General features: G+C 37.8%; 1 protein-coding gene across 1 annotated transcript in view; it reads left to right on the top strand.

Moving 5' to 3' along the window:
* The window catches only part of UGT2A2 (UDP glucuronosyltransferase family 2 member A2), a 76,878-nt gene that overhangs the window by 1,696 nt on the left and 48,392 nt on the right, over nt 1-26,790 (top strand). The gene's annotated exons all lie outside the window — the stretch shown is intronic.

The raw sequence follows: 26,790 nt of genomic DNA on the forward strand, positions 1-26,790 counted from the left end.
TGAGGACCCTCCAGGGTGGGAGAAGCATGCTAGAAGTGACTTTTTTTTAAAGAGAGAAAATTACACTGAATATCTGCTACATGGCAAAATTAAGAGAAGAGATGGTTCTTGGAATAGGTACACAGTTTTATCTAGGCTGGTCTTGAAAAAATTTGTGTTAAACAGTATCATTTAACGAAATTTGCTTATAAGTGGATGGTCATGGAGAGTATCATGCTAAGTGAAATGACTCAGAAAGAGAGGAACCAACAGAATGATTGCACCCATTTGTGAAATATAAAATAATGTAATATGAGACTGACACCTTACTTAGGACAGTAGACACAAGGGCCAGGAATATTGCTCCATAGTTGGAAGCCTGTCTTGTGAGCTGGGGGAGAAGGCAGCTGGAATAGAGAGAGGATCACTAAGTCAATTATGTTTGGAGGAATTGTTTGGGATGGGAGATGTTTGCTAAAAGTAGATTAAAAAAAAACAGGATAGCCTCTCAGTATCTATATTGCGAACCATAATGCCCCAAAGTAGAGAGAGAGAGTATTGGGGGAAGGTGTCTGCCATAGAGGCTCGGGGGAGGGCTGGAAAGGGGAGGGGCGTAATAACTGGGGACATTGGTGGTGGAGAATATGCACTGGTGGAGGGATGAGTGTTTAATCATTATATGACTGAAACTCACACATGAAAGTTTTGTAACAGTATCTCGTGGTGATTCAAGCAAAAAAAAAAAATTAAAAAAAAAACAACAGTATCATTTAAACAAAGATCTAAGGTAAGTGAAGGTCTTAGCCAATAGGTTTCCTGGTGAAAAAATGAGTCAGGCACAGATCAAGGACAGATCTTTGGCAAGCTATGGGTACATAAAATCATTATTTTCAACTTGACCTTAGTCATGACTTTTGTAAACATAAATTGATAGCTTTTCTTTCCATAAATTTGAAATATTATTTGTCTAATATTCTATCATTTAAAAATTTTTTAGTTTGTATTATTTACAGAAGGTAGCACACACTTAAACTTTTAAATTTCATCAGAGTATTGATATAAAATATTTTAACATATCACATATTAATAAGCTTAGACAAAGTAGTTAATTAAATTTTACATATACCTTTAAAGACATAGCAGTTGGCATTTTGAGAGTAAAATCCTATATTTTTATATTCATTATCCTGAATTTTACTATATTTTTTCCTGGATTCTAAAGTCTGGTATTGCTCAATAATATGCTGCCTTAAATTAGATGTCATTAACACTATTAGTTCTCTAGATTAATTTTTTTAGTAATAATGATGACGTTCCATATATACATCACACACTACATATGTCAGGTATTGAATAAAGACCTATATTCTTTAAGTAAGACAATAAAAAAATTAAGAAAAATAATAAAAAGTAAGAAATTTAAGGGTCTTGGAAAGCACATAGGTTCTGGGTTCAAGTTCCACTTTCTAATGATCTGATCTCAGAAAAATAACAAACTGAGTCAGAATGTTTCTCCTATTTAAAATGGACTAGTTTCCTATTTTATTTATAATAAGATAACACCATTTTTTGTAGACATACTCTACTCAATCAAAAAATAAGCTTATATTGCATATACTCAACCTTAGAAGAATTGTGCAATTGAAGGACACTATTCATAAATCATGAATTTTTTTAACATTGAAAGGATTTAGTAAATGCTTGTTGGAAAATAAATACCCGTGAAGGTTACTAAATTTTCTTTCTCAAAGTCAGTGACAATAAATTACATAATATGTGGGAAAGTGCTTGAAAACAGAATTTTCCATGCTTCTCTTTTTCACAAGAGAATAATCTAGTTTCAGAAGTATTACATTTCAAGAAATTAAATATGTTATTTATTTAAATCCTTTATTCGACTCCTTTTACAAAGGAAATTGATCTTGAATGTTTTATTTGACATTGAATTTTGTTATTTAAAAAAAGAATTGGTAGAATTCAATGCCTTTTTGTTTACGATTACATTCTTAAAGTACTAGTGGAACATGAGAATTGCAAACAGAGAAAAGGAGCTGTAACTTTATACCTTATTATTCCTTTGAGCATAGGAGCTCTCATAATATAGAAAATTTCTGTGGAGTTTTCATTACAACAATTGTTCTTCTTTTATGTGGGTAAAGTAGACGAAAAGAAATCCTGATCATGTTAAGTAACAGAAAAAAAAGTTCTATTGCAGAAAACTGAAGTAGAAGCAGCTACAAGCAATCTAACTGTCATGCTTTAAAACCAAGGTGATCTCTCAAAAACCTGGGGCACCTGGAGGCACGCAGAAGGTCTGTGTTCAGTTCCAGGTGTCACATGATCTCTTGAGCCCACCAGGGCGTAGCCCTTTAGCACAGCACCAAGAGTAGATCTTGCGTACAACGGGTGTTGCCTCAAACCAGAATAAATAACAATAACAACAATGATAATAATATATTTAAATCCTGTTTCCTATCAGTCAGAAAATGTTAAAAGTGTTCTGGACATAGCCAAACATCCAGATCACCAATTCAAGTTTAAAATTCTTTTAACTGACAATGAACGTGAATCGTTTGTAATTGAACATACATACCTGAGAATGTGACAATCATTGCTGAAATCCAGGAAGGGATCCATTCATGAATCTTTCCCGGGATAAATGTTCTATTGATTACTTTTAATTACGCTTAATCTGGCATCTCCTCTGGGTTCAGCGAAATCAGGTGCACAGCAAATTTGTTCTCAGAAAATTAGAATTTGCCAGAAATAGCCCCTGCTTCAGCTACACGAAGTCTGAACGTTGCGGTGAAAATAGTTCTAAGGCTTAGTTCCCGTTTATCTGGTCTCCTGGTTTCCCAGTCTGACTCTAATATTCCCAGATCAGTTCAGGAGTTTGGAAAGCATATTAATCTATGAATTTCTTGACCAAGGTAGCCTAAATTTACCTTTTCAGTGATATCTTTGTTCCTTTTCATACCTCCTGTGCCCTCAACCTCAGCAAAGTTAACTTAACTTTGGTTAAGTTTGGTTTCCCATGAACTAACTAACTTTCTCATCCATGGAGGAAAACTTTTTCATTTTATTATTTCTCTTTCACATTTGTATTTTACTATGAATTGCTTTGCACTGAGTTAGACTAATTTTTAAATTATCCCCCTATTCATGTTCCAGATACAGGGTTATTTGTATTTGTTTTTCTGTATGCTACCCCCAATTATAAATTCCCGTTGCCAGACTCCCAGCCTTTCCCAGGAACCTGCCTTCTTATATGCTATTTCCTGTGTTAAATTCTGTGATATTTTTAAGAATACATGTTTTTTATTTACTTTATTTCATTTAAAAAATGTGTCTTTTTTTTCTTTTTCTTTTTGGGTCACACCCAGCTACATACAGGGCTTACTCCTGGTTTTGCACTCAGGAATTGCTCCTGGCAGTGCTCGCGGGACCATATGGGATGCTGGGAATCAAACCCAGGTCAGCCACGTGCAAGGCCTAGCCTATCTCTCCAGCCTCAATATATGTTTTTTTCTATTGTTTCAAATATACATTAGCTTGCTTTCAAATTTTCTGCTGTTAGTAGGTCCCTTCAGCAATTCTGTGACCAAACAAAAATCATTCAGAAACTGGACTTCATTAAGAGTACAAGGAGATAAGGAGCTTTTTTATATTTTAATTTTTAATTCAGCGCCAGTGATTGAACAAGACTGGGAACTCTTTCAATTTTTGGATATGGCAGGGAAAAAAATGAGTTCTGAGTTGTATTAGATTACCCATTGAATGGGAACTCAAGAAATTAATAAATATAATACTAAAATGAACAGTGATCACAGCTTGGTGAATATGATTTTCCTGTTACTAAACCAACAAGACTTATAGTTTCTGGATTAAGGCAGTTGTTATCTTCAACTATCAGAAGAATTCTTGTTTTACCTTTGAAGTCTCATTAAAAAACTCATTGGTTTAACATATAGTAGTAAAAAGATTAATTGTGAAATACATAGATTGTGTATAAACTATTTTGAAGTAAAATAAAAGTCACAGATTTTACATATCATTGCAGTTTCAACATAATAGTTCACCATTCAACTAGTATCCAAATCAAGAAAAAAGACTATTGCATTATAATTTCTCATTCTTATTCCTTCTACCTTTTTCCTTTGTGTGTGCGTGTGTGTGTGTGCGTGTGCATGTGTGTGTCTAAGAGTATATTAGTATATTCTTCTCATATATATATATATATTCAGTCTAATGCTCTCCCAACTGAGCAATAGCACAGCAGGTAGGGCGTTTGCCTTGCATGCAGCCAACATGGTCAACCCGAGTTCGATTCCTCCGCCCTTCTTGGAGAGCCCAGCAAGCTACTGAGAGTATCTCTCGCACACGGCAAAACCTGGCAAGCTAACTGTGACATATTCGATATGCCAAACACAGTAACAACAAAGTCTCACAATAGAAATGTTACTGGACCCGCTCGAGCAAATCGATGAACAATGGGAGGACAGTGACAGTGACTGATTGTTCCATATGAATTTCAGGAGTGTTTTGTCTATTACTTTGAAGAATGACATGGATATCCTTATAGAGACCACATTAAATCTGTATTGTGCTTTGAGGAGTATTGCCATTTTGATCATGTTAATCCTCCCTATCCATGAGCAGGGGATGTGTCTCTATTTCCTAATGCCCTCTTTTATTTCTTGAAGTAGTGTTTTGTAATTTTCTTTGTGTACGTCCTTCACCTCTTTAGTTAAGCTGATCATCAGGTACTTGATTTTCTGAGCCATTATTGTGAACAGAACAGGGTTTATTTTTAATTTCTCTTTCATTATTTTTATAAAAGAAAGCCATGGACTTTTGGGTGTTGATTTTGTAATCTGTCACTTCACTATATAGACCTATTGTTTCTAGGAGCTTTTTTGTAGTCTTTAGGATTTTCTAAGTATCCACAAATAGTGATAACTTGACCTCTTCCTTTCCTATCTGTATGCCTTTGATATCTTTTCCTTGCCTAACTGCTATGGCAAGAACTTCCAGTACTATATTGAATATATGTGGCAAGAGTGGGCAACTTTGTATTGTCCCCGATCTTAGAGGGAAGGTTTTTTGTTTCTCCCCATTGAGAATGATGCTTGCTGTGGGTTTGTGGTAGAGGGCTTTGACTATATTTAAGGAAAGTCACGTCAATGCCCATTTTGCTGAAAGCTTTCATCATAAATGGGTGTCAGACTTTCACTTTGAGTCTGTTTGCTCTGAATATTCCAATGCATTTCTCATAGACAACAGAATGTTCAATTCAATTTTTAATTGATTTTGCCACCTTGTGTCTTTTAATTGGTGTGTTTAGACCATTGACACTAAAAGAGATTATTTCCATGGACCTTTTTCCATATTACTTTAGAGGACTGTTGTGTTTGTGGGACTTGACTTGCCTTCCAGTAGTCCCTTGAGTTTTGCTTTGTAGATCTGTTTTTGTCTATGAAGTTCCTGACCTATTGTTTATCCATGATTTTGTTTATTATTAATTTAAATCTGAATAAGAGTCTAGATGGACAAATTATTCTTGGTAAAACACCATTTACTTAAGTTTTTAAACTAAATCCCAGCATTGTCCTCTGGCTCAGAGGGTTTCATATGATAGGTCTGCTATAAATCTAGAGGATGCTCCCTTCCATGCAATTTCCTTCTTTGATCTTGCTGCTTTCAATATTGTATCTCTACAATATTGGGTATTCATCATTCTGATTAGGATATGTATTAGAGTCTTTTTATTAGGGTCTCCTTTAGCTGGTACCCTTTGGTCTTCTTGGATCAGGATGCCTGCATTCTCCAGCTCTGGGAATTTTTTAGCAATGATGCCTTTAACTGTTACTATCTCATTGTTTTTGAGTCCCTGTTACTCTGGGACTCCAGTGATTTTTATGTTATTCCTCTTGAATTCTCCATTGTGAGACTTGCTGTTACTGTGTTTGGCATATCGAATACATCACAGGTACCTTGCCAGACTTTTCTATGTGGCGAGATACTCTCGGTAGCTTGCAGGGCTCTCCAAGGGGGCAGAGGAATCGAACTTGGGTCGACAGGGTCAGCTGCGTGCAAGGCAAATGTCCTACCTGCTTTGCTATCACTCCAGCACAATTAATAAGTGTATTGTGAAAAATTCCCAAGCAATAAGCATTTATTTCACTGGTTGGAAAAAGTAAGAAATAGTCAATTTGTTCATTCCTAAAAATTTTAAACGTATCTTTAAAAAAGTAAAGGAGAAACATATTTAAGATATCATTTAGTACTCATATATCATTTAGCTAAATTCAAAAATTACTGAACCAGAGCTCTTGGAAGATAAATGAAAACACTAAGTACAAAAAATTAGAAACTAGTCAAAGTAAAACGGATTTTAGAAAAGCAATAATAATAAAGTAATTATAAGATAAAAATAAGACAATAAAATTATGTCGCACATCAATAATCGCTCTAAATATGAAGTATCAACAGACAAGACACAGAGTGAGCATGTGTATCAAAAGTCTGAACAGATTTTTGCTTATAAGAAACAGAATCAAGATTAGAGAAAAACAAAACCCAGTGGTGTGGCAGGAAGATATTTCCTGGAAGATATTTCCTGCAAGCTGGAGGCAGCTTGGGACACAGAATCTACCATAATTGAAGAAATGAGTCACACCAGTAATACATTTGGTTTAACAAAATGATGGCTGCATTGCCTTAATGTCTGGCTAGTCCCACAGGTGGTTGTGGGTTTTCAAAGTGGGCACCACTCATGTCACTGCCAGTTCATTTCTCCCTTACACTATCCTATTGAGGGAAGAAGAGACTAGCCCTCACCTTACTCCGCCAGATTTCTCCGATGTAGTGAGCGGAGGACACTGACAGTGTGTTAGAAAGAACTGCCTCCTGAGTATATAGGACCCATGAGGAAACAGTGTAGAAAAACACCAAGGGATGGATGAAGAGAGGAACCCTGATGCCTCAACAAGGAATGCCCACATACATAATTTTTCTGATAAAGAATTCGGAGAAATATTGTGGGGGTGTTTAATGAACTCAGAGAAACAGTGGCATGGAAATCCAATAAAATACAGGAGTATATGAAAGAAATAGTGGAACAGTCAATAAAATACAGGAGGAAATGAGAACAGAAACAGAAATGGCATTAACAATTCAGTAGATGATATGAATAATTCAATGGATACATTTAACAGCAGAGTAACAATGTCTGAAGACAGAATCAGTGAGCTTGATGATGAGATGCAGAAAACCTCCAGGGAAAAGCAAAAGATGGAGAAAGTCCTCAAAATAACTCAAGGCCAGAAGAGAGAACTATAGTGATAGCACAGCAGGTAGGACATTTGCCTTGCACGCAGCTGACCCTGTCGACCCAAGTTTGATTCCTCTGCCCCCTTGGAGAGCCCTGCAAGCTACTGAGAGTATCTCGCCACATAGAAAAGTCTGGCAAGCTACCTGTGATGTATTCGATATGCCAAACACAGTAACAGCAAGTCTCACAATGGAGACGTTACTGGGCCTGCTCGAGCAAATCAATGAAAAACGGGAGGACAGTGTTACAGCGCTACTTATTAATTGTGCTGGAGCAATAGCACAGCGGGTAGGGCATTTGCCTTGCACATGGTCAATCCGGGTTCGATTCCTCTGTCCCTCTCGAAGAGCCCAGCAACTACCAAAAGTATCCTGCCTGCAAGGCAGAGCCTGGCAAGCTCCCCATGGCATATTTAATAGGCCAAAAACAGTAGCAACAAATCTCACGATGAAGATGTTACTGGTGTCCTCGAGCAAATCGATGAACAATGGAACAACAGTGCTAATTTGGAAACCATAAAACCAGTCAAGTAAATCCACCCAGTCTTAAGAGTAGGGGACAAACAATGACAAGCTTAATTGGGTATCTAAAACACATCAGGCTTTTGTCAGGAAGGAAATATATACCACAGAGATAAAGGTGAAATGGAGAACAATCTGGTCACAGCCACGGAAAAGGATCAGAGATACCAGATGCTGTTCTGGACAGCCAAGGGTCTATCCTGGGCAGTTTAGAGTCTCTGGCTAACAATTTCAGTTTTGCTCTTGTAGCTGCCAGGGATGTCTCTGCCTTCAATGATAGGAGCTAGAAGGAATAATTGTGGGGGTAAATGAAGGAAAAAGCATCTTTTCTTCCCCCATCTGTTGCAGCATTTCCAAAGTATTGATATCTTTTTCATTTTCACCTGAACAAATACTGTAGTGTACTAAGTACCATCAACACTGCTTTCTAGGAATTTGTTCACACATACATGACTCTGTAATTAATTTTTAACTATAGACTTATCCCAGTTGTATTCCACTGTTGTGCTTAGCCAGTAGAGCTGCTGCCAAGGTTTTGAAAATGTGTTTTTTTGGCAATTTGCTGCAGTGGCTCTGGTGACTATTGAAAGGTTTTGGTGTGACTCTGTCACACAAATTCACTAAAAGTGAGAAACTTACAGAGACACTGTGAAGTGATTTATTAATTTTTCAGACTCATATTATTGACAGGCTTTCCACACTAGTCGAAATTTCCAGGTAATCTCTATGAAAAATGACAAAGAAATGTTATAAAAAAATGAATTTTGTAGCCTAGCTACTCAACATGGTGCCAACATTACCACACTAATAGAATTGCAGGAATTAATTCATGAGTTCACTAAATGCCTTAATCTTCACTGCAAGCATGTAGTCTACAAGTTTATTATAAAAAAAAAAACCAGGAGGTAAGTACAGTGAGTAGGGCTCTTGCCTTGGTTTCATGTCATGGACTTGATCACCAGATATAGTTCCCCACTGGTCCTGTCAGGAGTAATCACTGAGCAGAGACAAAAGTAAGCTCTGAATATTGCCAGCAGAGTCTCAAAAACAAGAAAGCAAAAAAAGAGAGAAATTCTAGAGAATAGCTATGATGCAATAACTTTTCATATAACTGATAGTTGAATTACTGGCAGTACATTTCTGTGGATACATTAGATCTCTGAATAAATGCTATGAAAACTCACACTCTTATACTGTGAAAAACATTACCATCTTCTCATGCACTTGCTCCCATAAAAAATGCTAAAAGGAAAATTGGCTTTTCTTGAGTAAACCATTTAAAATCTATATCATTCTAAATTGAAGCAGAATAGCTTCCATTCTCTCTTATAAGTGTTTTTCAAGATACAAAAAAATATTGTGAACTGTTTTATTGTGGCCGTTTATGTTGAGAAGTTTTCTCTTAAGTCTTGGGCTTCTTGACGAGTTTTATGCAGAAAGGCAATAAGTAGAACTCTCTAAAAATATACATCCCATGATATTGAAACATAAGCTTTTTACTTCACTAACTATATATATATGCTATATGTAATTGCCACTTTTGAAACATTTACCTTGTAAGGGTGGAGTGATAGCACAGCTGGTAAGGCGTTTGCCTTACATGTGACCGACCCGGGTTTGATTCCTCCGCCCCTCTCAGAGAGCCCAGCAAGCTACCAAGAGTATCATGCCCACACAGCAGAGCCTGACAAGCTCCCCATGGTATATTTGAAATACCAAATATGGTAACAAGTCTCACAATGAAGACGTTACTGGTATCCACTCGAGCAAATTGATGAACAACGGGAGGACAGTGCTACAGTGCTACTTTGTAAGCTTATTTTCCCCCTAATCAATTTAACAAATTTTATTTTTAAAAATCTTTTCAGAGAGATATCCAATAGGTTTTTTTTGTTTTTTAGTGAAACACCATAAGGTACAGTTGTAGACTTATAAATTTTTGTGTTTGGGTTTCAGTTATACAATGATCGAGTACCCATCCCTCCACCAGTGCCCATTGTCCACCACCATTGATCCCTGTAGCCCTCCCACCCCCGCACCCTATCCCCCCACCCCACCCCACCTCTGTGGCTGAGCATTCCCTTTTGCTCACTCTTTCCTTTAGGGTGTTGTAGTTTGCAATAGAGGTATTGAGTGGCCATCATGTTCTATCATAGTCTCATTCAGCACGCATCTTGCATCCCAAGCAAGTCCTTCAAACATCCTTTTCTTGGTGTTTCCTTCTCTATCTGGGCTGCCTTTTCCCCCAGTATGTGCTGCAGGCTTCCAAGCCCTGGAGCAGACCTCCTGGTTCTTATCTCAACTATTCTTGGGTGTTAGACTCCCATTCTGTTACTTTATATTCCCCAGATGAGTGCAATCTTTCTATGTTTGTCCCTCTCTTTCTGGCTCATTTCACTTAGCATGATACTTTCCATGTAGAACCACTTGTATGTAAATTTTATGATTTCATCTTTTTCTAACAGCTGCATAGTATTCCATTGTGTAGATGTACCAAAGTTTCTTTAACCTGTCATCTGTTCTCGGGCACTCAGTTTTTTTCCAAATTTTGGATTGTGAACAGTCCAGCAATGAACATAGAAGTGCAGATGTCATTTTGACTGTACTTTTTTGCCTCTCTGGGATATATTCCCAGGAGTGGTATTGTTGGGTCAAATGGGAGCTCAATTTCTAATTTTTTGAGAATTGTCCATACTGTTTTCCAAAAGGGCTGAACCAGTCGGCATTCCCACCAGCAGTGAAGGAGGGTCCCTTTCTAACCACATCTGTGCCAACACCCGTTGTTTTTGTTCTTTTGGATGTGGGTCAGTCTCTGTGGTGTCAGATGATATCTCATTGTTGTTTTGATCTGCATCTGCCTGATGATTAGTGATGTAGAGCATTTTCTCACGTGCCTTTTTGCCATTTGGATTTCTTCTTTGAGAAAGTTTCTGTTCATTCCATCGCCCCATTTTTTGATGGGGTTGGATGTTTTCTTCTTGTGGAATTCAACCGTGCTTTGTATATCCTTGATATACAAAGTGGTGCTTTGTATACCCCTTGTCAGATGGGTATAGGATGAATATTCTTTGACTTTAAGTCTGTGTTTTTTCTGATTGTTCAGATGTGTTTCTTGTAGGCAGCAGAATGTTGGGTTCTGTCTTTGAATCCATTTTGCCACTCTGTGTCTCTTAATTGGTGAATTAGGCCATTGACATTGAGAGAGATTATTGTTATGGGGTTTTCTGTCATCTTTTTGTAAGGGTTTGGTGTGCTTGTAAGGATTTCTCTTGTCTTACAGTAGCCCCTTTAGCCCTTCTTTAGGTTGGTTTTGAGTCTATGAAGTTCCTGGTTTGCTGTTTATCCAGAAAATAGTGTACCATTCCTTCGAGTTTGAGTGAGACTTTAGCTGGATCAAGTATTCTTGGTGAAGTGTTCATTTCAGTGAGTTTTTTCACTATATCCCACCATTGCTTTTGGGCTTGGAGGGTTTCCTCTGATAGGTCTGCTGTGAATCTAAGAAGTACTCCTTTTTATGTGATTTCTTTCTTTGACCTTGCTGCTTACAGTATTGTGTCTCCATCCGCAGCCTCCATCATTCTAACTATGATATGTCTTGGAGTGTTTTTGTTAGGATCTCTTTTAGCTGGCACCCTTCAGGCTCCTTGAATCTGGATGCCTGCATTCTCTAGCTCTGGGAACTTTTCAGCAATGATTTGTTTAACCATGGATTTTTCATTTAGAATGTTTCCCTGACCTTCTGGTAATACAATGAGTCTAATGCTGTTCCTCTTGGAATCATCTCCTAGGACTCTGATTTGCTCTAGAGCTATTTTGAGGTCTCTTGCCGTCGTTTGTTGTTGCCTGTAGGCTTCCTGCAGCTCATCTTCCAGCTCACTGATTCTATCTTCAGTTGTATTCATTCTACTGTTGAGGGCACACACTGAGTTTTTATTTATTTTATCTATCATATCTTTTATTCATGACATTTCTGTGCATAGCTTTCTAATTTCTGCTCTCATTTCTTCCTGTATTTTCTCAATTGTTTCTTTCATATCCTCCTTTAATTTACTGGATATCTGTCTCACTGTTTCATTGATTTCATTGAACATCTTCATTACTTCATATCTGAATTCTTTATCAGAGAGCTCCCTTAAGTGAACAATACCTAATGAGGCTTCTTGACTCGTTTCATCGTCCACTCCTCATTGTGGGGATTTGCGTTGTTTCTTCATGTTGGTGTAGTGGTATGGAGACTGCGATGTTACACGAGATTGCTGGGTATGAGTAATATACCTGTGACCTAAAACTACACCATGGACACTTCTGCAGATGCCACCCCCACTTCTGTAGAGGCCACGCCCCCTGCAGGTACCTGGTGTGGGGGGATATAACTCGGGAGAAGGAGAAAACCAGGTGCAGCATTGGGGATGAACAGGAAGAGGCTCAGGAATGGTGGATAGCTCAGAGTTCAAGAAGACGCCTGGGGCATGTGCGCACGGAAAGAGGAGTCCTGGGTTCAAAAAATGACTGACCTGGGAGAAGGAGAAAACCGGGCCCAGTGTTGGGGACAAAAAGGAAGAGGCTCAGGGATGGTGGATGGCCCAGGGTTTCAGAGGACGCCTGGAGTGCATGCATGGGGAAAGCAGAGTCCCAGGTTCGAATAATGACTGACCTAAGAGAAGTAGAAAACCAGGCGCAGAGTTGGGGACAAACAGGAAGAGGCTCAGGGATGGTGGGTGGCCAAGGGTTTGAGAGGATGCCTGAGGTGCATGTACGGGGAAAGCGGAGTCCTGGGTTCGAATAACGACTCTACCTTGTAAGTTTTATAAATACATTATCATTTGATTCGACAGATGATGTTGACTTCTATTTCACCTTCTATTTTTGAAAGCCAGGAAAATATTTAAAAATGATTGGGGTAGATTTGGTAGGGCCGACATAAATAAATGTCACAGAATGGTGGACTGAAAAACATTCACACTGCATTTTTTTTATGATATAACTTCAAGACTAAGTAAGAACTTTCTAAGGCCAGTTTGTCTTAAGACCTCTTTCTTTTGTTCTCCAAATTTTCTGTTGCTGCTGCTGTTCGTTTTGGGGGGAAGTGGGGAATTGGGTCACACCTAATAGTGCTCACCTAATAGTGTGTACTACTGGGGCAGGGATTGCTCCTGAGTGACCAAAACCCTATCAGTTCTGAACAAGTTAAGCACATTAACATCTGTACTATCTCTCCAGTCCCTCTTTTTTCTTTATACCAATTTAAATCAAAAGTTATTTATTTATCATTAGTTTATAATCTATACTATCTCAGGAGTATATTTTCATACCTTCTATCTCTTCCTATTTTTTCTCTCTTTTTCTTCCCTTATAATTGACCTATTTACTATGACCTGTCACATTCTGTCTTCTGTGTATAGGGAACATTTTTGTGTGTCCTTTCTTCTGCTTATTAACAGATCATTTGGAAGAGTTCAAGCTTATGCATATAATCTATTAATAACTTAAAAAATTATCTCCAAATACACTTAGTTCAACTTTTTTAAAATTTTTTTATTAGTGAGACATATGAGGTACAATTGTAGACTTACAAATTTTTGTGCTTAGTTCAACTTTTGAGTTTCAGAGGAACACAATTTAGTCCAATAGCTCTGATTTTCTAATTAATATTTGTTTTTCATAATTAGCTTTAAAGTAAACCACACTAATAATCCTTAGTTTAAAACATGACTTGAATTTATACTATAATGATTTCACAGAAAATTTGTAACTACATGTGAATAGTCCTTGAATGTAGACACATTTCTTTTTGTTTCTTTGTTTCAATTTGGGGGCCACATTTGGTGGTGCTTGGGGGTTACTTCTGGCTCTGCACTCATGGATTACTCCTAGCATATTTAGGCTACTAAAGATCAAACTCTTTTTGCCTACATGCAAGGAAAGTGTTCTTCCCTTCTGGGTTTGAGGTCTGGCCTGAGTGTATACAGGTTGGTTTGTTGTTGTTTTTTAATCATTAATGTGTGGTAAAGAAGATAGAATCTTGGCTCTAAAAGAGATTTATTAAAGTATTACTGTGAATCTTTGGTATGACTAGACTATAAACAAAGTCAACTGGTGTTGAAACACAAAAGTTGAATACAAGTGGAAACAAAAAATTATTATAACATTATAATGTAAAAAAGTAAATTTATACCAGAGTCCAAAGACATACCACAGGGGTTTAACATACTCTCCTTTAAGATAGCCAACCACATTTTTATCCCTAGCACTGCATGTGGTCACTAGAGCAGTGCTAGGGTTTATCCCTGAGCACCAAACCAGGAGTAAGCTCTTAGCACCACTGATGTTGTTCCCAAAATTAAATAAAAATAAATGTACATTAGTCCAAGTGTTTATTGACAGTAGCATTCATCCTTATGTGATTAAGATGCTTTGGAGACAGTAAACAATATATAATAAATTTAATGTAAAGGTAGAAATAGTAGTATTTTCTCCCTAATGCATTTATACTTATATAATATCACTAGCACAGTCAGTAGGGCATTTGCCTTGCATGCAGCCAAGCTGGCCGACCCGAGTTCGATTCCTCCACCTTCGGTTCCTCCGCCCCTCTCAGAGAGCCTGGCAAGCTACCTAGAGTATCTCATCCACATGGCAAAGCCTGGCAAGCTACCCGTGACATATTCTATATGCCAAACACAATAACTAGTGTCACAATGGAGACATTATTGGGCCTGCTTTGAGCAAAATCAATGAACACTGGGAGGACAGTGACAGTCACAGTCCTGTTTTTTAATTTCAAGGTTTTAATTTATTACTTTTATATTTTATTAAATGGTGCCAATATCTTTTCCCTCTTTTCTTCCCTTTGTGTTCTTCATTTTTCTCTCTCTTTCACTCTCTTGTTCTTCTTATCCTTGTGCAGTTACAGAATTTATACATTATTTGTTGAAAAATCTCTGCATTTCCCAACTTAAATGGAATGCTGGCTACATAATTCTCATGTTTCTTTGCTTAAAAAAATTCAGTCATATATATTGTTTAGGTCTTTTGTGTTTTAGAGGACCACATCTGGTGGTACTCAGGGCTTTCTCCTGCCTCTTTGCTCAGGGATCACACACGGCTGGAATTGGGGGACCATGTGTGGTACCAGGGATTAAACCCAGATATGAAGCAAGCACCCTGTCCTCTGTACTATCTCTTTGATCCAAAAACATCACATATCATTTTACTCTACAACTCATAGCCTAAAGATCTATCATCACTGCTTTATTTAAGAATAAGTGATTGTTTTCTAAATCTGATTTGAAATTTTGAGTAGGCATGTTTTAATGGAAATTAAAACTGAACATAAAGAATAGCAAAGTCTCTCCAAGTAACACAATTTTACGTAATTATTCTTTTTTCTACATTATACTGTATTAGCTTGTTTGGAGGTTCTAGCAGAGGCGCGCAGCTACTCCTATACCCTCGACTGAAGACTGGTCCGTCTCTATTCGGGGAAGGCCGTCCTCTTCGACCGAGTGCGCATGTTGGAGCGATAGCACAGCAGTAGGGCGTTTGCCTTGCAGGCAGCCAACATGGCCAACCTGAGTTCTATTCCTCTGCCCCTCTCAGAGAGCCCGGCAAGCTACTGAGAGTATCTCGCCTGAAGGGCAGAGCCTGGCAAGCTACCCGTTATGTATTTGATATGCCAAACACAGTAACAACAAAGTCTCCAATGAAGATGTTACTGGGCCCGCTCGAGCAAATCGATGAACAACGGGAGGACAGTGACAGTGACATACTGTATTAACATTAACTAGTTACATACCAAGGGATAATCAAATATTTTTCTCCGGACAATGCCTAAACATTTATCTAGAGCAATTTCCTGTTCATAATGAATGTACTATATCCAAAACTAATGTAAACTAAGCTGTGGCATTGCCTATTTTCCCCATAATAATAATATGGGAAATAATCTTCATCAAATATCTTTCTTCATAAGTTATATGAATAATTATTATAGTTATATGTATTCTTGTATCATCAAAATTTTGCAACTGAAATACATTGTTTTCTAATTGGACATTTTTAAGTGAAATTCCTACACTGCTCTGCAATATCAGTTAGTGGGCTGCAAATCTAAATCTTTAACAAACGATGCACAAAGAGTTACACACTAGCTTAATGTTTACCATTACAAAAGCAGGAGGTAAATCTAGGGTAAGCCGGTGGAAACAGGTAATAATTCAACTCAAGCCACAGAGCAGGCTAGTTCTTATATGCTGACCACATCAGGCTTTTGTAGAGACTGCATATACACCATAGAGAATAGACATAGAGAGTGAACAAACTGACCATAGCCATGGGAAAGATCAAGGAGACCAGATGACATTTTGAGAACACAGAACTTGTAATGAGAATTGTGATGTTGTTTTCTGTCCATGGTGATAGTGATAGCACTTCTGCTTAGTAGCACACTAGCACTGTCCTCCCATTGTTCATCAATTTACTTGGGCGGGCACCAGTAATGTCTCCATTGTGAGACTTGTTACTGTTTTTGGCATATTGAAGAGTCGTGGGGAGCTTGCCAGACTCTGCCATGAGAGTGGTATAGTATTGGTAGCTTTCTGGGCTCTCCGAGAGGGACAGAGGAATCAAACCTGAGTTGGCTGCATGCAAGGCAAACGCCCTACCTGCTGTGCTATCACTCCAGCCCCTGCTTAGTATATGTTGTTTTTAAAAATAAAATTTTTTTAACAATTCATTTAATATTATTTAACAAATATTAACTATCTGTAAAGTTTTAACTTTAGAACAATTTCAATTATACTATACTTCTGTGCTGGGCAGGGGGACAGCTGCTGTAATGTTGTCTGGAAGATGGATGCGAGCAATTTTGGTGCTTCAGTTTTTCTGCACTACCTGTGGATTCTGTGGGAAGGTCCTGGTGTGGCCGGGTGATGTAAGCCATTGGTTGAATATAAAAATGATTCTAGAAAATCTCGCTGCAAAGTACCATAAAGTGACTGTATTGGTTTTTACAGACTCTTATTTCGTTGACTACCTCAAGCCTTTCATACTAAACTTTCAGATGATCTTCGTGGATAATTGTAAATAAAATGCTATGAAATTAATGGATGAGTTTTTAGATACAATTCTAACATCATGCTAACATTACCACACTGGAATTCAGCAATAAAAATGCAAGAAATGATCTACCTATTCCCTGAATGTTCAAAACTTCAGTGTGAGAAAATGGTCTACAATAAGACCATCATGAAGAAGCTCCAGGAAACCAAGTATGATGTAATGCTTGTAGATCCTATGATGCCTTGTGGAGAGCTGATAGCTGAGTTACTGTCAATATCTTTGGCAGACACTTTTAAATTCCTTATGAGTCATGCTTTGGAGAAAAACTGCAGAAAACTTCCAGTTCCTACTTCCTTTGTTCCCATTCCCATCTCAGGCGTAACAGACAAAATGACCTTTGTGGAGAGAGTAATAAATTTTATGCTTTCTCTTTTATTTGACTTTGGAGTGAAACAAAATTATGAACAACTTTGGGACAAGTTGTATAATGAAGTATTTGGTAAGAAACTCTTCCTTCTTCTAAAATAATTATCACCAATTCTTACATGGTTCAAAAAAGTCTAAGAAAATGAAAATGGTATATGTTTATAAATAATAACTGTTAAGAGAAGGCAAGAAATATTATTCCACAATTAGTTTTTATTTTCAGTCACCTAAACATTTTGTAAGACATCTTAATATTTGTCTGGGTCTGTTGCAGTGTTAACTTCTTTCTGTGCTCAGGGACCATATGAGATACTGAGAATTAAACAAGGTTGACAACATGTAAAGCAAGTACTTTATCCTCTGCACTATTTTCATTACTCCTTCCATCTCCTCCCTTCCTTCCTTCCTTCCTTCCTTCCTTCCCTCCTTCCCTCCCTCCCTCCCTCCCTCCCTCCCTCCTTCCTTCCTTCCTTCCTTCCTTCCTTCCCTCCCTCCCTCTTTCCTTCCCTCCCTCCCTCCTTCCTTCCTTCCTTCCTTCCTTCCTTCCTTCCTTCCTTCCTTCCTTCTTTCTTTCCTTCCCTCTTTCCTTTCTTGCTTTTTGTTAACATTTTGACTTTAATATTATTTCCTTCATTCTGCCTCCTTAGGGGCTGCTATTACTCCTAGCTCTGCATTCTGTGATCACTCTTGGCAGGCTTACAGAACCATATTAGATTCTGGGAATCAAACACAGATCAAGTGTGTACAAGACAATTTCTCTACCCATAGTACAATTGCTCCAGCCCTAATATCTTAAGTTGTTAAATTAGGTTATTTATATGGACTCTTTTTCCCTTCCTGATGAGAGTTTGCATATCTATGAACATTCCTCTTAACAGAACTTTTGTTATGTGCCAGAGGGTCTGGTATCTCATGCTTTCACTCTCATTTGTTTTCAGAAATCAAAAAATTTCTCTCTGATGTTCTCTCTCTGCCCTGGTTGTTCAGTAGGGAGCACTTTAATTTTTAGGTGCTTCAGTTATTTCTCTCTTTCTGTTTGTAATTAACTTCTATTTTTAGTGAATCATGGACTGATACAATTGTTCATAAGATTTCTATCCTCGTGATTTTCTGGAGGTATGTTTTGTGCCCATGATAAGATGACATCTTATTATGACATCTTATCATGTCATTCCTACTTTGGACAAACTGGCAGGCTACCGAATTTAACCTGCTCACACGGCAGAGTCTGGCAAACTCCCTGTGGCGTACCCAATATGCCAAATACCAGTAACAATGAAGGGTCTCATTCTCCTAACCCTGAAAGAGCCTTGAATATGGCACTTTTAAAAAAATCTCAGGGCTAGGATGAAGGAGACATTACTGGGGCCTGCTCGAGGCAATCACCGAATAACAGGACAGTTGTGTTTGTGATTTGTGATGTTTTGTGCCCATCATGTAGTGTATCTTGGAGAATATCCCATGTGCAATGGAGAAGAATGTGCATTCAATATTTGGGGCATGAAAAGTCCTATATACGCTAATAAGCCCCTCGCTTCCAATTTCTTTCTTCAAATCCAGTATTTCCATTCTGAACTTTAATCTAGTTAATGTGTTCAGTGGCAATAGTACAGTGTTGAAGTGTCCAGTTATTTTTGTGTTTCTATTGATGTCTTCCATCAAGTCTATTATCAGTTGTTTTAAATATTTTTTGGGCCCTTATTAGGTGCTTATATTTTTAGGAGTATGATTTCTTCTTGATGTCTATATACCTTGATTTTTAAGAAATTACCTTTGCTATGTCTTATAATTGTTATCAGCCTGAGGTCTGTGTCAACTGATACTAAGATGGTAATCCTGACTTTTTTAAGGGACCTGATTGCTTAACATTTAACCTTGATCTTCCAACATTTAACCTTGAGTCTCACTATTCAAATATATTTCTTGCAGAGAAGAATGCAGAGTTTAATATTTTAATCCATTTTTCCCCTGTGTGTCTTATTTGGTGTATTTAGACCCTTAATATTAAAGAGATTATTATCATGAAATTTTGTTCCATTTCTGCGCGAGTTTGGCATGTTTGTGGGATTTATCTACTTTTTTAATTTGCTTTTTGCTTTTTGGGGGTCACACCTGGCGATGCACAGGGGTTACTCCTGGCTCTACACTCAGGAGTTACTCCTGGCGGTGCTCAGGGGGCCATATGGGATGCTGGGAATTGAACCTGGGTCAGCCGCATGCAAGGCAAATGCCCTATCTGTTGTGCTATCTCTCCAGCCCTGGGATTTATATTCTCTTAAAGTAGCCCCTTTAGTTCATCTTGTAAAGATAGTTTTGAGTCTATAAAGTTCCTGAGATGTTATTTACCCATGAAGTTCTATATTTCCTCAAATCTTAATGAGATTCTAGCTGGATAAAGTGTTCTTGTGAGGCGTTCATTTAATTGAGGTTTGTTGTTATTATTGTTATTGTTGTTATTGTTATTGTTGTATTCCACCACTGTCTTTGGGTCCAGAGAATTTTGTTTGGTAAATCTGCTGTAAATCTTAAGGATGCTCCTTTATATATTGTTTTCTTCTTTGGTCTTGCTACTATCGGTATTCTATTGTTTTCATCCTTTTGATTAGGTTGTGTCCTGGAGTATTTTTATTTGTATCTCTTTTAGCTGGTACCCTTTGGGCCTTCTAGATCTAAGTGCCCTCCAGCTCTGAGAAATTCTCACCATGATGTCTTTGACTGATGCTCCTTCATCAGGGATGACTCCTGGTCCTGTGGAGCCCCATTGATTCTTATTTTGTTCCTCTTGAATTCATCCCAAAGTTCTCTAGTCAATTGTTCATTTATTTTGAGGCTTTTTTCATCTTGTGCTGTTTGGATGTTTTCTACATCTCATCTTGGAGATCACTGGTTTTGTCCTCAGCTATTGTTACTCTACTGTTGGGGTCTTCAAGTGAGTTTTCAATTTCACCTAGCAAACTTTTAAGTTAAATTTCTACTTGTAGTTTGCTTATCTCTGTTATCATAATCTCTTGTGCTTTATTTGCTGTCTATTCCATTGTTTGACTTCTTTAACATTTCCTCTTTAAACTCATTATCAGAGAGGTTGATTGAGTGTTATTACCTACTTGAGTCTTCACAGCCATGGTATTCAATAGCTAATTGTGGTGGGGATCTGCATTGTTTTTCCATTGGCTTATGCAGTCTGGAGGTGTTTGTTGTGTGGTTAGGTTACTAGAGATAGGATATCTTTGCATGCACATGGTGAGATATGAAGATGTGAAGAAATGTGCAAACACATGGCAGCCTGTGCACTTCCCATAAGTGTCCTGACCTGGGGGGGAAAACTGCCATGCTGAGTTTCAAACTGGGATCTGATGCTGCCATGTCCCAGTTTCATGGGACTGTTGCTGAGTAGAGGATTTTTCTTTTTTCACAAGTTTTGTTCCATTTTCTTTCTGCATCCCATCTTAGCGTTCACTCATTCTGCCTTCAGCAGCTGTTACTCTGTGGCTGAGATCTTTCAGTGATGCTTTTGTTTGTTTATTTCATGTGGAGCATGGTGACAGGCACCAGAGATGGTAAGATCTATCCCTGCATAGTGACCCAGTAGGGAGTTTCTGAATACATTTTACAAGTACCAGGAATCTGTTGTTGAGTCCCATCCCCCAAGAATTATTACCTGGCTGCATTACTAACTGCAGCATCTAGCCTTCTCTGAGTTGGACTGGGCAAGGCAGAGTTGGAAAGATGACAGGCCAGTAATGCTAAAATTTATGTGATTGGAGCATCCTCTTAAGCCACAATCCTCTATAAAATATGTGTATAGTTGCCAATAAAGTGAGTGGCCATCAGATGTCTCCTAGAGTGGTTTCTTCAAGCACCCATCATCCTTTGCTTCATGTTTGCCTGGACCCAATGCACAACGTGTCTGGGCACATTGGGGAATAAAGGTCCCCAACAATTTCACCAATAATTTTCTTCAGTTCTGTCATTTCTGCTTATAGTTTTCTCATTTCTGTTCTCATATCCTAGTTGTGTTTTACTTGCTGTCCATTCCACTGTATCTTTGAGCTCATTAAACATCCTCCACATTTCTTGCTTAAAGTCCTTATTGAGAGGTTGTAAAGTTGGTTAATATTGGTTGAATCTTCCGGTTACTGTCTTCACTCTCTATACATGGTGAGGTTCTGTGCTCTGACCCATCGTGTCTGTTGGAGACTTCAGGTAAATTTCTCCATTTTATTGCTTGTGCCCCTCCACCATCTGGGAGCTCTCTGGGTGGACCAGTTGGTCGTTGCTCTCTTGTTCCCTGTAAGAGTTATCCAGCATAATTTGTCATTATTTGTATGAGTTTTCTTGTACTGAGCACAGGAAATATTATGTTCTGTGTGGGATATGCAGGTGAGGTGGAATTTCATGACTGCATTAGTACCCACAGCACAGGGACTGGGTTAACTCACCTACCTAGATATGTGGTAAGGTTGTTTGTGTCTGTTTGTGCACCTGTCAGGCACCCAGAGTCAGTTTTTTTTGCAGGTCGCCCTGACTTTTCAGTGTTAACATTTTACATCACCATTATAGCACAGCGGGTAGGGCGTCCGCCTTACAAGCGGCCAACATGGCTAACCCAGGTTCGATTCCTCCGCCCCTCTCGGAGAGCCCGGCAAGCTACCGAGAGTGTTCGATATGCCAGACACAGTAACAACAAAGTCTCCAATGGAGACGTTACTGGGCCCGCTCGAGCAAATCGACGATCAATGGGAGGGCCTTTACCTTTACCTTTATTATCAAATTATCAATACTTGTAATCACAATTGAAATTATGTCAGTAATCCACTTAATATCCCATTTTTCTGAAGCATGTAGGTAATGTCTGTCCTTTCATTTTCTTGTTCAGTCTGTATTCTCCAATAAGTGACCATTCTCATAAACACTACTAATTAGATATTTTAAAAAGTTATTTCCAAATTTTATTTTTTACAAAATTTCATGATGATAGTGTGAGGTCATAAATTATCATAGAAAATTAAAGAAGTGGTATAATTTCACAGAACATACATACATACTGGACATCTTCTCCCCCCCACCCCTCCACTAATTTCAATCACTTAATTAAGATAGTGTCTGCATCTTAATTATTTCAATTTCAGAATTCCAAGATCAAGCGGCTGAGATACCATATGCTATTTATAATCATCAATAGAAAAGAAAATGTCTGATGTCTTTTCAGCAGGTCTAAGCATTGGGGAAAAATTCCAAATAATAATGGTTGGACTGTTGTTGAAATATTGAATGTAATCAAAGTAGAGAGAATAATGTAGAAATTATCTGCCCCATAGGTAGGGGAAGGGGGCAGAATAGGGATATACTGTGGTTTTTGGTGGTAGAAAATGTGCACTGGTGAAGGCGCGGGTGTTTGATCATTGTATAACCAAGACTTAAACCCAAAAACTTTGTAACTGTTCTCACGGTGATTCAATAAATAAATTTATATATAAAAATAGTGTCTGCACATGTTGGAGTGATAGTAGAGTGGATAGGGCATTTACCTTGCATGTGAACACTACAAAAGCATAGTTTTTGTAGTGTCTCCCTATTTTCTTAGTAATTAATAAGCACCTTTTAGTAGTGTGTTGGGGTTACACAAATCATACAAAAAAGTGTGCAAATACTTTAGGGATACAGTACTACCATACGATGCTATCACCTAAGTGTCTTATCCTGTTTCTTTAGATCCTTTCTGAGGACTCCCTCCCCACTTATCTCAATTATTGCCAGAGTTTAAGATATTATTTTATTGAACAATGTCTATTGTAACATAATGAACTTAGATGTAGTGAATAAAGCAATGCATCTATCTTTTTCTCTTATTGCTCCTTATATCTTTACCCTGATAAAAGTATTTCCATCCCTAAATTTTCAAAGTTACTTCAATTGCCTTCACTGGATTTATAATAGTCCTATCTTTCTGTTTATGATTCTACTTTCAATCAGTTATCACCAGAACGTAAGTATATACTTTATACTAGATTAACTTGTGTATCTTCTAAACAAATATACCCTGAACCTTTAGAGCAACAGAAAAAACTTCATTGATTTAAATTGTTAATTGTATATTTATTTTGAAAAGCTAGATTGATGCAAATTTTCCAACTGAATAAAATATTCAGCAGAAACATATCACACTTATTAGCAAGTGTGATTACTATGCAATAATATTATTTCTACTTCCAAATGATGCCTCTGAAACAGTTAAGTACATAATTATAGCTGCATTTTTATTATTCACTTTCTCCCCAAAGCAGTCTCTTTCTCCTCACTTCATTACTGTCATCTGAGACTCATCTCCCTTACATTGTAAGATAAGTATTGGTTAACTGAGTCATTTGATAAATTATATGTGAATTAATTTTTATTTTTAACTGTGCTTTACATAAACCTTTATGTCCTGAATAGTACATCATACGGTATATACTAATGCTAAAATTGCTGGTTTAAGGGCTGGAGCAATAGCACAGCAGGTAGAGCATTTGCCTTGCATGTGTCTGGCCCAGGTTCAATTCCTCTGTCCCTCTCAGCGAGCCTGACAAGCAGCATACCCGCACAGTCTGGCAAGCTCCCTGTGGCATATTCGAGTATTTGATATACCAAGAACAGTAACAAGAAGTTTCACAATGAAGACGTTATTGGTGCCCGCTTGAGCAAATGGATGAACAACGGGATGACAATACTACTTCAAGGTATGAAATTATTGAAGGAGTTAGGAAAACAACAAACAAACAAACACTGTCCTCCCATTGTTCGTTGCTTTGCTCAAGCAAGCCCAGTAAAATCTCCATCGTGAGACTTGTTGTTACTGTGTTTAGCGTATTAAATATGTTACGGGTAGCTTGCCAGCTGAAGCTGTCACATGAGTGAGATATTGCCTGGCTCTCTGAGAGAGGCAGAGGAATCAAACCCGACTCAGCCAGGCTGGCTGCGCGCAAGGCAAACACCCTACTGCTGTGCTATTGCTCCAGCCCAAAGAAGTTGGGAAGGAATTGGAATATGATTAAATATGATTTGGAAAATTGAGTAAAAATCCTTCTCTGGAGGTTAAAGCTGAACCTAAAGCAGAGTATATAAAGCTCTTCAAAGCGACCTAATTTTAATAATATTTTTCTTTCCTGTACTGTTCTAGTTAACATCCAATTTTTATATACACAGAAGTAATAAACACACATTAAAGTGACCATGAATTATATGTTATGTTATGTCACCTTGACTTCTATACTCATCTGAATGATCTATGAACCCTAAGCTTTGTCTGATTTGTCTGGTGTGGTAACATCTCCTTGGAACATAGCTGAAACTCTATACTTTAGTATACTACCTAAAGTACTTCTCTTGGTTTTCTGAAGGAGAAAATTACTCTAAGTACTTTTTTCTGTGATATCCAAAACTAGTAACTGAGCTATCGTATGACCTATATTTCTGTTCCTCCAGATTATTAATAACATTTGTTCATAAATTATCATCAGTAGAATTACTTAAATGTATTTTCGTATAATCTTTAAAAGCTTAGTAGTAGAAATACATTTTTCTTAACTGAATGATTTTTAACTAAAATATATCCACAACTACATAATGCAAGTTACTGGGCTATAGGCCTAAATTGTTGGGAACTTATGGATAATGAGCTGCAGATGCAAAGAAAGCACTATGTGGCCAGAAACTTGAAGTGTGGATTTAATGTTTGTTTAAAGAAGGGAATAGACTACAGTAGCAGAGCAACGGGAAATGAACAACACAACCACCAGGTGGCAGCATGGTTGGGTTTTGCTGGAGAGAGCATATATACCATACTGAATAGAGAAAACAGGGAAATTTGTCTACAGCATGGGAAAGATCAAGTAGACAGTCAGGTGCTGTTCAGAACAGAGGGATGGTGATGTTCTTCCCAGTTTATTTTTTTATTGTTTCTGTGAATGCTGAGTGGCCATGGTAGCTACTGGGATTGCTGTTGCTTCCTTCCCAGAATACATAGAACACAGGGCCTGTGTCCTTCACTTTGCCCCATATAGATCATCATTCACTCTTAAATAATAAATAAATAAAATCACTTCTGTCACAATTATCAGATAGTACTTAGTCCACACTATTAATCAGGTTAAACGCATGTAATTATAATTCTAAAAAATATTTTTTAATTGAATTACCATGAGATGCACAGTTATAAAGCTGTTAATGGTTGGGCTTCAGTCATAAAATGTTCCAACACTGTCATCTCTTCACCAGTGTACATTTGCCACCACCAATGTTCCCAGTTTCCCTCCTGCCATCAACCTCCACAGCCTAACTCTGTGGCTGGGGCACTTATCTTCTTTCTCTCCATCCCTTCTTTTGGGCATTATGGTTAGCAATACAGGTACTGAGAGGTTATCATGTTTGTCCCTACTTTCAGCAGGCAGTTCTTATCCAGAGTGATCATTTCCAACTCTCTTTGTCATGGTGGTTCCTTCTCTATCCCAACTGCCTTCTCCCCCAGCATTTGAGGCAGGTTTCCAACCTTGGATCAGTCCTTTTGATCCTGGCTTATACTGTTCTTGGGTATTAGTCTCATACTATGTTTCTTTTATATACCACAAATGACTTCAATCATTCTATGCCAATCCCTCTTCTTCTGACTCATTTCACTCAGCACAACACTCTCTATGTCCATCCATTTATAAGCAAATTTCATCGCTTTATTTTTCCTATTAAGTGCACAGCATTCCATTGTAAATATGCAAATGCAGCGTAGTTTTTCTAACCAGTAGTCTGTTCTCAGGCACTTGAGTTTTTTCCAAATCTGACTATTGTGAAGAATACTGTAATTAACATAGAGGTGCATATGGCATGTATGCTGTGTGTTTTTGTGCTTCTGGGATATATTCTCAGAAATGTTATTTCTAGGTTGTATGGAAGCTTAATTTCTAGTTCTTTGAGGAATGCCAATATTATTTTCCAACAAAGTAGGGTAAGTCAGCATTCCCACCAACAATTAATGAGGAGTCCCTTTTTCTCACATTTCCACCAGCACTGGTTGCTCTTGTTCTTTTTGATATGTGCCAGTTTTTGTGGTGTGAGCTGATATTCATTGTTGTTTTGACTTGCATCTCCTTGAAGAATAACAATGTAGGACATTTTTCATAGTGCCTTTTGTCCATTTGTATTTCTTCTTTGAGGAAGTTTCTGTTCATTTTTTCTCCCCATTTTTGACGCTGTTTTTGTTTTTCTTGTAAAGTTCTACCAGTGACTTTTATATCTTGGATATTTACCCCATACCTGATTGGTATTAGGTAAATATTTTTTCCACTCCATGGGCTGATTCTGGATAATGGTAATGATTTCTTTTAATGTTCATAATCTTCTTTAGTTTAATGTACTCCCATTTGTTTATCTTTGCTTCCACTGCTTGATCAGTGGTGTTTCAACTTTAAAGATGACTTTAGAATCATCCATACTGTTTTC

Source organism: Sorex fumeus, unplaced genomic scaffold (genome assembly GCF_029834395.1).
Source record: "Sorex fumeus unplaced genomic scaffold, SorFum_2.1 ptg000013l, whole genome shotgun sequence".
Taxonomy (NCBI): domain Eukaryota; kingdom Metazoa; phylum Chordata; class Mammalia; order Eulipotyphla; family Soricidae; genus Sorex; species Sorex fumeus.